This window comes from Macrotis lagotis, chromosome 5 (assembly GCF_037893015.1).
Source record: "Macrotis lagotis isolate mMagLag1 chromosome 5, bilby.v1.9.chrom.fasta, whole genome shotgun sequence".
In the NCBI taxonomy this organism is placed as follows: Eukaryota; Metazoa; Chordata; class Mammalia; order Peramelemorphia; family Peramelidae; genus Macrotis; species Macrotis lagotis.
Window position 1 is genome coordinate 56,452,898 of NC_133662.1, and position 11,042 is coordinate 56,463,939.

At 36.2% G+C, this 11,042-nt stretch overlaps 2 pseudogenes; both read left to right on the forward strand.

The window, feature by feature from the left end:
* The first annotated feature begins 352 nt into the window (after nt 1–352).
* LOC141489272 (ribosomal RNA processing protein 1 homolog A-like) lies at nt 353–1,330 on the forward strand (annotated as a pseudogene).
* A 1,558-nt stretch (nt 1,331–2,888) lies between these two features.
* LOC141489273 (uncharacterized) lies at nt 2,889–10,830 on the forward strand (annotated as a pseudogene).
* The last annotated feature ends 212 nt before the right edge of the window (nt 10,831–11,042 follow it).

An 11,042-nucleotide genomic window follows, 5' to 3' on the forward strand; every position in this document is an offset into this window, starting at 1 on the left:
TTAAACACTTGCTAGTTGTATGACTCTGGAAAAGACACATAAACACCCTGTGCCTCAGTTTCCTCATATATAAAATGAATATAATAATTGCATCTACCTCAAAGCCTGAGTAATGGTGAGGATGAAATGAGATATTTGTAAACTGCTTTGGAAACCTTGATGGATTATCTAAATAATAGCTACTGTTATCATATACAATGAATTGTAGACCATTTACATTCATGATCACTCTCTTCCAGACTCCCCAACTTGTCAAGGTCAAGGTCCTTTAAAAAAATAAGTGTTTTCCTTTTTAAATTACCTGTTCACAAGAACTATACATTTTTGGGCACTTCATAAACTATTCACTTTCATGTTTCCAGCCCTAGATCCTCCTTTGGAAATCCATCTAGCACAGTGGTTGGCCAACAATGAAAAGATAATTCAAGACCATGCAGGGAAGAAGCTCCAGAGCTACAGCCAAGCCAAAATCAGAGTGACATTGGGCTTCAGTCATGAAAAATTGCTACAAATATGGAAAGAGATTTTCTACGGTATTTGGTTGCAGAACAAAAGTCTCCTACAGGAAGAACTTGGAAATATAATTTACCAACTCATTCATGTTTTGCAGAACACAGAAACCCAGCACCTGTTTGTTCAGACTTTTTGGCAAACCATGAAGTGGATTGGAATAGAAGTATGCACCTGGATAAGTTCTACATACTAATGCACTTGATTCTGAACCAGTCCCTCCAGGAATTAAAAAGAAATGGGTGAAAGTAAAGTCAGGTCAAACTACTGAGTAACCTAATGAAAGAAATTTTGCACTCAGACAGTCAGGCACCTTGTGGAGCAAAGTCCTACTTTTTTTGACATATACTTGGAAGAAATGACTAAAAGCCAAAGAGCTTAAAGCATATCCAAACCTGAAGTTTATTGTTGCACTCTGCAAAATTGCAGATAGGACAAAGGATTCTACTCTGCTGCATACTATAGTCAGAGGTATCTTTGAAGTAAATTTGGAACAAACTCCCTTTGCCATTGAAGACTTCATAAGAGGATTAAATGGAAACCTAGAGGACAGTGAACTGTTAAAAGCTGAATCAGATGATAATATAGCATCCATAAGATGCAATATAACATCCATAAGAAGCAAAAGAAAGAAAGGTAAGGTTTCCTCCTCAAGCAAAGATAAACCAAAAGTGGAAAAGTAGAGTGAAGGACAAGAGTTTGTCTTTCATTGGCCTATGAAAAAATTACTGATAGACTATTTGAATTGGCCAGCAGACAAAAAAGCACTCCTTTCTTAAATAGGAAGCATTCCCCTTTGAGTGGGACTATAACAGAGTAAAGTCTCCCTTATGGTTTCAATAAGTCTTCCTTTTCCCTAAAGCCATGTCAGCAAGTGTTGCAAAGTTTCCACTTCCCCAAGGTCAGGGGATTATACAAAGATTATACAGCACTGTGCTGATTGGTCCCATATTTGGAAGGATACAGAATTATCTCTCTAACAGGGTAAAATGAATTATCTCTCTCTCTATGATAGGGTAAAACTAAATCTGAATAATTATACAAATAAGGCTTGAAAATGCTTTCTACCAATTGGTTAGATACTCACAGAAAGACTGTGAGCCCAGCTATCTAACCAATAGGTAGAGGGCCAAGGGGTTGGAACTGCATTAGGGACTAGGATAAAAGAGTCTTTTTTGTCCTCCAACCGGGCTTTTGACTATTCCATTTTTTTTAAAGATTTTATTTGAGTTTTACAGTTTTTCTCCCAATCTTACTTCTCTCCTCCCACCCCCCACAGAAAGCAATCTGTCAATCTTTATTTTGTTTCCATGTTGTACATTGACCCAAATTAAGGGTGATGAAATAGAAATCACATCCTTAAGGAAGAAACAAAAAGTATAAGAGATAACAAGATCAGACAATAAGATATCCATCCAGTTTTTCCCCCCTAAATTAAAGGGAATAGTCCTTGAACTTTTTCAAACTCAATGGCTCTTTATCTGGATAGAGATGGTATTCTCCATTGCAGACAAACCAAAATTATCCCTGGTTGTTGCACTGATGGAATGAGGAAGTCCATCAAGGTTGAACATCACCCCCATGTTAGGGTGTACAGTGTTTTTCTGGTTCTGCTCATCTCACTCAGCATCAGTTCATGCAAATCCCTCCAGGCTTCCCTGAATTCCCATCCCTCCTGTTTTCTAATAGAGCAATAGTGTTCCATGACATACATATACCACAAGCCATTCCCCAATTGAAGGACATTTACTTGATTTCCAATTCTTTGCCACCACAAACAGGGCTGCTATGAATATTTTTGTACAAGTGATGTTTTTACCCTTTTTCATCATCTCTTCATGGTACAGACCTTGTACTGGTATTGCTGGGTCAAAGGGTATGCTCATTTTTGTTGCCCTTTGGGTATAGTTCCAAATTTCTCTCCAGAAAGGTTGGATGAGTTCACAGCTCCACCAACAGTGCAGTAGTGTCCCAGATTTCCCACAACCCTTCCAACAATGATCATTATCCTTTATGGTCATATTGGCCAGTCTGAGAGGTATGAGGTGGTACCTCAGAGAAGCTTTAATTTGCATTTCTCTAATAATTAATGATTTAGAGCAATTTTTCATATGGCTATGGATTGCTTTTATCTCCTCATCTGTAAATTGCCTTTGCAAATCCTTTGACCATTTGTCAATTGGGGAATGGTTTTTGTTTAAAAATATATGACTCAGTTCTCTGTATATTTTAGAAATGAGTCCTTTGTCAGAATCATTACTTGTAAAGATTATTTCCCAATTTATTACATTTCTTTTGATCTTGGTTACATTGGTTTTATCTGTGCAAAAGCTTTTTAATTTAATATAATCGAAATCATCTAGTTTGTTTTTTAAGTGATGTTCTCCATCTCTTCATTAGTCATAAACTGTCTGACTATTCCATTTAAGGAGAACCTTGTAACACATGGTTCAGATACCACACAGCTTCAAACTGGTCAGAGTCTTGCTGAAGCCATATTCCCTAATGGCCTTCCTTTGCATTACCAATTGAACAGGAACAGGCTTCAGTTAAAAAAAGAGAGAGAGACTTGTTTGCCACATCAAAATTGCAAAACAAAGGATATAAAGATAAAAAGCAGAATAAGGAGACAGCTGTGACTTTTGAGAAAGCTAAATCAAGAATTATTTAGAGAAAGAAGATGAATAAAAGAAAGAGTACTGATTCTTTTTTTCCATATGAGATAGGCATTTCTGATACAACTGTTCCCTTGAATACTCAAAATAGCAGCTCAAGGAGTGCAAGTAAATGAAAAAGGGATTAAGGACCAAAAGTTAAAGAAGTAATTGACTGGTGGTTTCCAGGAGTCAAATAAAAAGGATGAAACAGAGACCTAAAAGAATGAAAAAAAAAAACAAGGAATTGACAGACCTTGAAGTAATGACAGCCAACAGTAAAAGCAGGGAAAAGATGCTTGTAAGAAGACAGAAACTAAGGAACAACAAATAAAAAATGTGTATACCATACTTCAGAAAGCTTATACAGAAACTCCTGTGAAAGGATTACTGGCACATTCTATTACTTCCCAAAAGTCAAAAAGTAATAACACAGGAACCCCCTAAATTGGTCACAAAGCAAAGAAAGCAAGTTGTTAATGGAAGCAACCATATTGCTCCCCAGGTATTCTCAAAGGTTTCTTCAGAAATGGTTAATCTTGGACTTCTGGCCAAGATGGCGGAGAGAAGACAGGCACAGTTCTAAAGTCTCCTGATCTTTCCCCATCTATGATATGAAACAAACCTCTTAACAGAAATCCAATCCATAAAACCCAGAAAGAAAATTAAAGAGAAAGAACTTCTACCTCAGGATTTGTTTTCCATGGTCCTGAGTGAGTTTGGGCTCAGAGGGTGGATCAGCCATGGATCAGCCTGATTAGTGGCTGGGTTGGAGCCCTGGGAGCCTGAGGGCCTGAGAACCAGACCTGCTTGATTGGTGGGGCTGGGGCCTGGTCCACCATGGGGGCTTGGGTCAACTAGGGAGCAGAGTAATTGGTGTTGGTGTTGACCATCTGGAGCTTGCTGACAGGGCTGGGGTGAGAGTTCTGCTGCAGCAGAGCTGCAGACACCATCCCTGGGTTCCTCTGGTCGGAGGAACACCAAGTCCACGCCTCCATTGTGGCTGAGGCCTCTTCCTAGAACAAACACAATTACAGACTACTTCTGCCCTGACACAGGTATGTGAGCAGAAGAACTACCCGAGGGTAAAGCCCACCATTGATTGAAGGCAAAAGGATTCAATAGCTTCAACCTCTCCCTTCAAGCTAAGGGAGAAGGCCTCAATCGAGGTCACAGACACTCCAGAGAAAACAACCAGCACCTCCTACTGGCCAGGTAGAGATATTGTATTCAGTGAGTAAAGCCTCTAGGGATCCCAACACTAAACTTCTGTGAACCAGACCCTCCCCAACTCAAGGTCTTAGCAAAATGAAGAAAGTCAGTGGAAAGGTAGATCCACAGAAAAATTCTTAGAAGGAAAAGACCCTAACTCAGAGAGATCTAGAGCCTCTGAAGAGAATATGATCTGGTCTCCAGCACATAAAGACTTCCTTGAAGAAATAAGGAAGGAGTTTAAAAACCAACTGGAAAATTTGGAAGAGTCAATTAACGCCTTTCAACAAGAAAACAAATCATTGGAAAATACAATTGGACAAATACAAAAAAAGAATAATTCTCTGAGATCCTCAATTGGGCAAATGCAAAAGGAAAATAATTCTCTCAAAACCTCAATTGGTCAAATGGAAAGCTCTTTCAGAAATAAAATTGACCAATTGGAAAAGGAGTTGCAAAAGGTAAATGAAGAAAATTGCTCTTTAATAATAGAATGGAGTCTGTGGAAACTAATGACTTCATGAGACAGCAAGAGCCTGTTAAACAGAATCAAAAAATAGAAAAAAATAAAAGAAAATGTAAAATACCTTATCAACAAAACCACTGACCTAAAGAATAAGGAGGGGCAACCTGAGAATTATTGGACTTCATGAAAACATTGAAGAGAAATAAAAGCCTGGACTTAATACTACAGGATCTAGTGACAGAAAATTGCCCTGATATCATGGAACCAGAGGGCAAAGTAGTTATTGAAAGAATATATTGATCCCCTCCAAAAAGAGATCCTAAAATGAAAACACCAAGGAATGTTGTGGTCAAATTCCAGAACTATCAGATAAAAGAGAAAATCCTGCAAGCAGACAGAAAGAAACAATTTTAATACCAAGGAGCCACAGTAAGGATTATGCAGGACCCATCTACATCAACATTCATGGATCAAAGGGCCTGGAATGAGATATTCTAAAGAGCAAGGGAGCTTGGAATGCAGCCAAGAATCTACTATCCTGCAAAGTTGAGCCTTCTTTTTCAAGGTAAAAGATGGACATCTAACAAAATGGAAGAATTCCAAAAATTCCTGATGAAAAGACCAGGGTTAAATAGAAAATTTGGACATCAAATAGGAGGAGGTTCAAGAGACACATGAAAAGGTTAAAAAAAAGGAGGGGGGGGTAAAGAAAAAAATGGCTATCCAATAAGTTGAAACTGGCTATATCCCAGCAAGGGAAAACAATTCTCATAATTCTTGAGAATTGTAAATCTAACAGAGAGAATATACCTAGCCAGAAGTGATGGACACTCATGACTTATCCATGAGACTGCTATCCAATGGGATGAAACTTGCTATAACCCTACTTGGGAGAAAGACTCTAATAACACTCAAGAATTGTAACTCTATTAGATAGAATGTACTTAGCTAGAAGTGATGGATACTCAGAATTTTCTATGACTCAGATAGAATGATTTAAAAACACCTCCTCCTTAAAAAGGGGAACAGGAAAGAGATGGGAGGAGGGAAGGGATTGAATGGGATAAATCATTACATTAAGTGTTACAAAATTCCTATGGTAATAGAGGGGAAGAAGGGAGGAGATGAGAAACCCCAGAATCATCTTCTCATCAACTTGGCTTAAAGTTAACTTACATACATACTCAGATAACTTAAAACAAAATCTAATCTTTCAAATATTAGAAGGGGGAAAATGGGAGGGGGGAATGGAGGGAGGGGGGAAAGGGGGAACTAACAGAAGGAAGGGAAGGGAAAAAGCAAAGGGGAAAGAAAGAGGAGGAAGATGGATATAGGATGGCAAACACACTGAAGGAGGTGGTATTCAGAAACAAAATATTGGGGAATGTGGATGAATGGGGGGAAAGGGGGAAAATACAAGGGAATACAAGGGAAGATAGCATAGAGGTTAATAAAGAGTCAGTAGTTATAACTTTAAATGTGAATTGAATGAACTCTCGCTTAAAATGTATGCAAATAGCAGAGTGGATTAAAAAACAGAATCCTGCAATATGCTGCTTACAAGAAACTCATTTGAAGCAGAGAGATACATAGAGAGTAAAGGTAAAAGGTTGGTGCAAAATATATTTGGCTCAACTGAAGTGGAAAAAAAGCAGGGGTAGCAATCCTTATCTCAGACAAAGCAGCTGCAAAAATAGATAGTGTTAAAAGAGATAAGGAAGGAAACTATATCCTAAAAGTAGACAATAAAGTGATTTCAATACTGAATATATATATATATGTATATATATGAAATATATATATACCCAATGGTATAGCATTCAAATTCTTAGAGGAGAAGTTGAAAGAACTACAGGAAGACATAGACAGCAAAACTCTACTAGTGTGAGACCTCAACCTCCTACTTTCATATCTAGATAAATTGAATTATAAAATAAACAATAAAGAAGTTAAGGAGGTAAATAGATGGCTAGAAAAACTAGATATGATAGACTTATGGAGGAAATTGAATGGGGATAGAAAGGAATATACCTTTTTTTCCTGCAGTACATGACACTTGTACATAGGTTGACCATGTACTAGGGCATAAAAACCTAATGATCAACTGCAGAAAGGCAGAAATAGTGAATACATCTTTCTCAGAACACAATGCAATAAAAGTCATATGTAATATAAGGCCAGGGAGATATAGACCCAGAACTAATTGGAAACTGAAAAAACCTCATTTTAAAGAATTAGTGGATCAAATCACAAATTATAGAAAGAATTAATTATTTTATCCAAGATAATGACAATAATGAAACAACATACCAAAACCTATAGGATTCACTCAAAGTCGTTGTCAGGGGATATAGTATATCTTTAAATGCTTACATGAATAAATTAGAGAAAGAGGAAATCAATGAACTAAATATGCAACTAAAAATTAGAGAAAGAACAAATTAAAAATCTCCAATTAAATACCAAATTAGAAATTCTATAAATTAAAGTAGAAATTAATAAAATTGAAAGTAAAAAAACTATTGAATTAATAAATAAAACCAAAAATTGGTTTTATAGTTTATGGGAAAAAAACAATAAAACTGATAAACCTCTGGTCAATTTGATTTAAAAAAAAGAAAGGAAAAAACCAAATTGCTAGGTATCATAAATGTAAAAGGTGAACTCACCACCAATGAGGAGGAAATAAAAGTAATAATTTAGAATTATTTTGCCCAATTCTATGCCAATAAATTTGACAATCTAAGTGAAATGGATGAATATTTACAAAAATATAAGTTTCCCAGGTTAAATGAAGAGGAGATTAAATACCTAAACAACCATATCTCAGAAAAAGCAATTCAACAAGACATCATTGAACTCGCTCAGAAAAAATATCTCCAGGGGCCTGATGGATTCACAGGTGCATTCTACCAAACATTTAAGGAACAATTGGTTCCAGTTCTATATACTCCTTGGAAAAATAGGGGAAGATGGAAATCTGCCTAACTTTCTATGAAACCAATATGGTACTGATACCTAAACCAGGAAGAGTTAAAACAGAGAAAGAAAATTATAGACCTATCTCCCTGATGAATATCAGTGCAAAAATCATAAAATTTTAACGAAACGATTACAACAAGTTATCATTGGGATAATACATTATGATCAAGTGAAATTTATCCCAGGAATGCAGGGTTGGTTCAATATAAGGAAAATTGTTAGCATAATCAATTATATTAACAACAAACCTATCAGAAATTATATGATCATATCAATAGATGCTGAAAAAGCTTTTGACAAATTATAGCACCCATTCCTACTAAAAACACTAGAGAGTATAGGAATAAATGGACTGTTCCTTAGAATAATTAGCAGTATCTATCTGAAACCATCAACAAGCATTATATTCAATGGGGAGAGGCTAGAGGCATTCCCAATAAGATCAGGGGTGAAACAAGGATGCCCATTATCATGACTACTATACAATATCATATTAGAAATGTTAGCTTAAGCAATTACAGAAGAAAAAGTCATTGAAGGAATTAGAATTGGGAAGGAAGAAACAAAATTCTCACTCTTTTCAGATGTCATGATGGTCTACCTAGAGAATCCCAAGAAATCATCCAGAAAACTACTGGAAACAATTAGGAATTTTAGCAAAGTTGCAGGATATAAAATAAACCCTCATAAATCCTCAACTTTTCTATAAAAGACTAGCAAGATACAGCAGGAAGAACTACAAAGAGAAATTCCATTCAAAGTAACCTCAGACAATATAAAATACCTGAGAGTCTATTTACCAAGGCAGACTCAGAAACTTCTTGAAAACAATTATAAAACACTTCTCACACAAATTAAATCAGATTTAAATGACTGGGCAAACATCAACTGCTCATGGATAGGTAGAGCTAATATAATAAACATGACAATTCTACCAAAACTAAACTACCTGTTTAGTGCTCTACCAATCAAAATTCCAAAAAAAATACTTTAATGAGTTAGAAAAAGTTATAAGTAAATTCATATGGTAAAATAAAAAGTCAAGAATTTACAGGAATTTAATGAAAAAAAGTGCAAAAGAAGGGGGCTTATCCCTACCTGATCTAAAATTATATTATAAAGCATCAGTCATCAAAAATGTCTGGTATTGGCTAAGAAATAGAGTGGTGGACCAATGGAATAGACTAGGTGCAATAGCAGGAAACAATTATAGTGATCTGATGTTTGTTAAACCCAAAGAGTTCAGCTATTGGGATAAAAACTCCCTCTTTGATTAAAAACTGCTGGGAAAATTGGAAGTTAGTATGGAAGAAAATTAGATTAGACCAACACCTAACACCCTATTACAAGATAAGATCCAAATGGATACAGGATTTAGATATAAAAACAATACTATAAGCAAATTAGAAGATCAAGGGCTAGTTTACCTATCAGATCTATGGAAAGGGAAGCAGTTTATGACTAAGGAAGAGATGGAGAACATCACTTAAAAACAAACTAGACGATTTGGATTACATTAAATTAAAAGGCTTTTGCACAGACAAAACCAATGTAACCAAGATCCAAAGAAATGTAGTAAACTGGGAAACAATCTTTACAACTAATGCTTCTGACAAAGGACTCATTTCTAAAATATACAGACAACTGAGTCATATTTTTTAAAAAAAAGCCATTCCCCAGTTGACAAATGGTCAAAGGATATGCAAAGACAATTTACAGATGAGGAGATCAAAGCAATCCATAGCCATATGAAAAATTGCTAATTATTAAAGAAATGCAAATTAAAGCTTCTCTGAGGTACCAACTCACACCTCTCAGACTGGCCAATATGACCAGAAAGGATAATGATCTTTGCTGGAAGGGTTGTGGGAAATATTGGACACTATTACATTGTTGACGGAGCTGGGACAACAAAAATATGCATACCCTTTATTTCAGCAATACCACTACTGGGTCTATACCCTAAAGAGATGATGAAAAAGGGTAAAAACATCACTTGCACAAAAATATTCAAAAATAGCAGCACTGTTTGTGGTGGCAAAGAGTTAGAAATCAAGTAAAGGTTCTTCAATTGGGGAATGACTTAGCAAACTGTGGTATATGTCTGTCATGGAGCTATTGTTCTATTAGAAACCAGAAGGGATGGGAATTCAGGGAAGCCTGGAGGGATTTGCTTGAACTAATGCTGAGTGAGATGAGCAGAACCAGAAGAACAGTGTACATCCTAACAGCAACATGGGGGCAATGATCAACCTTGATACACTTGCTCATTCCATCAGTGCAACAATCAGGGACAATTTTGGTCTGTGTGCAATGGAGAATGTTATCTGTATCCAGAGAAATAACTGTGGAGTTTGAACAAAGACCAAGGCCTATTCCCTTTAATTTGGGGGGGGGGGGGGGGGAACGGATATCTTATTGTCTGATCTTGTTATCTCTTACACTTTATGTTACTTCCTTAAGGATATGATTTCACTCTCATCACATTCAATTTGAAACAATGTATACCATGGAAACAATGTAAAGACTTGGCAAATTGCTTTCTGTGGGGGGTGGGGGGAGGCAAGTAAGATTAGGGGGAAAATTGTAAAACTCAAAATAAATAAAATGTTTAAGAAGAAAAAATAATGAAGGACAAAAAAAAAAAGAAATGGTTAATCTGAAAAAGTTACAGTTAAGTAGAACCAGTGACCTAGAGAAAGAGTATCAGAATGTAGATACCATTGAAATGACAGAAAAGAAACATAAGTAGGTTAGTGGAATCAGCATTGTTTCTCCCCAGTAAGATAAGACTGAGTTATACAAGAGGAAATTAGCAAAAAAATACCAAAATCCAACAGGTTATTATTTTCTTCCCCCTCTGATAAGGTCAAACAAGAGTATTGGTAGATCAACCAACAGGTTCCCTAAAGAGGAAAAAAAATGAATTTTGTGGTCTCTAGGCCAAGGATACTTTTCAGAACTCCAGGTAAAAGAATGAAAAGAAACACAAAGAAAGATCTTTAATTCTTTCTAAGTGTTAAGACCAGTTTTCTGGGTGAACTTTGAAGATTTCAACTTCCAAAAAAAGTGTAGGTAGAAGGTAAATAAGCATTCAAGATATCATTAACAAGTAATCACATTATTTTTTCCCAGCAATAAAAAATGAGTTGTGGCGCATGCACACACACACACACACACACACACACACACACACACACACACACACACACACCGCA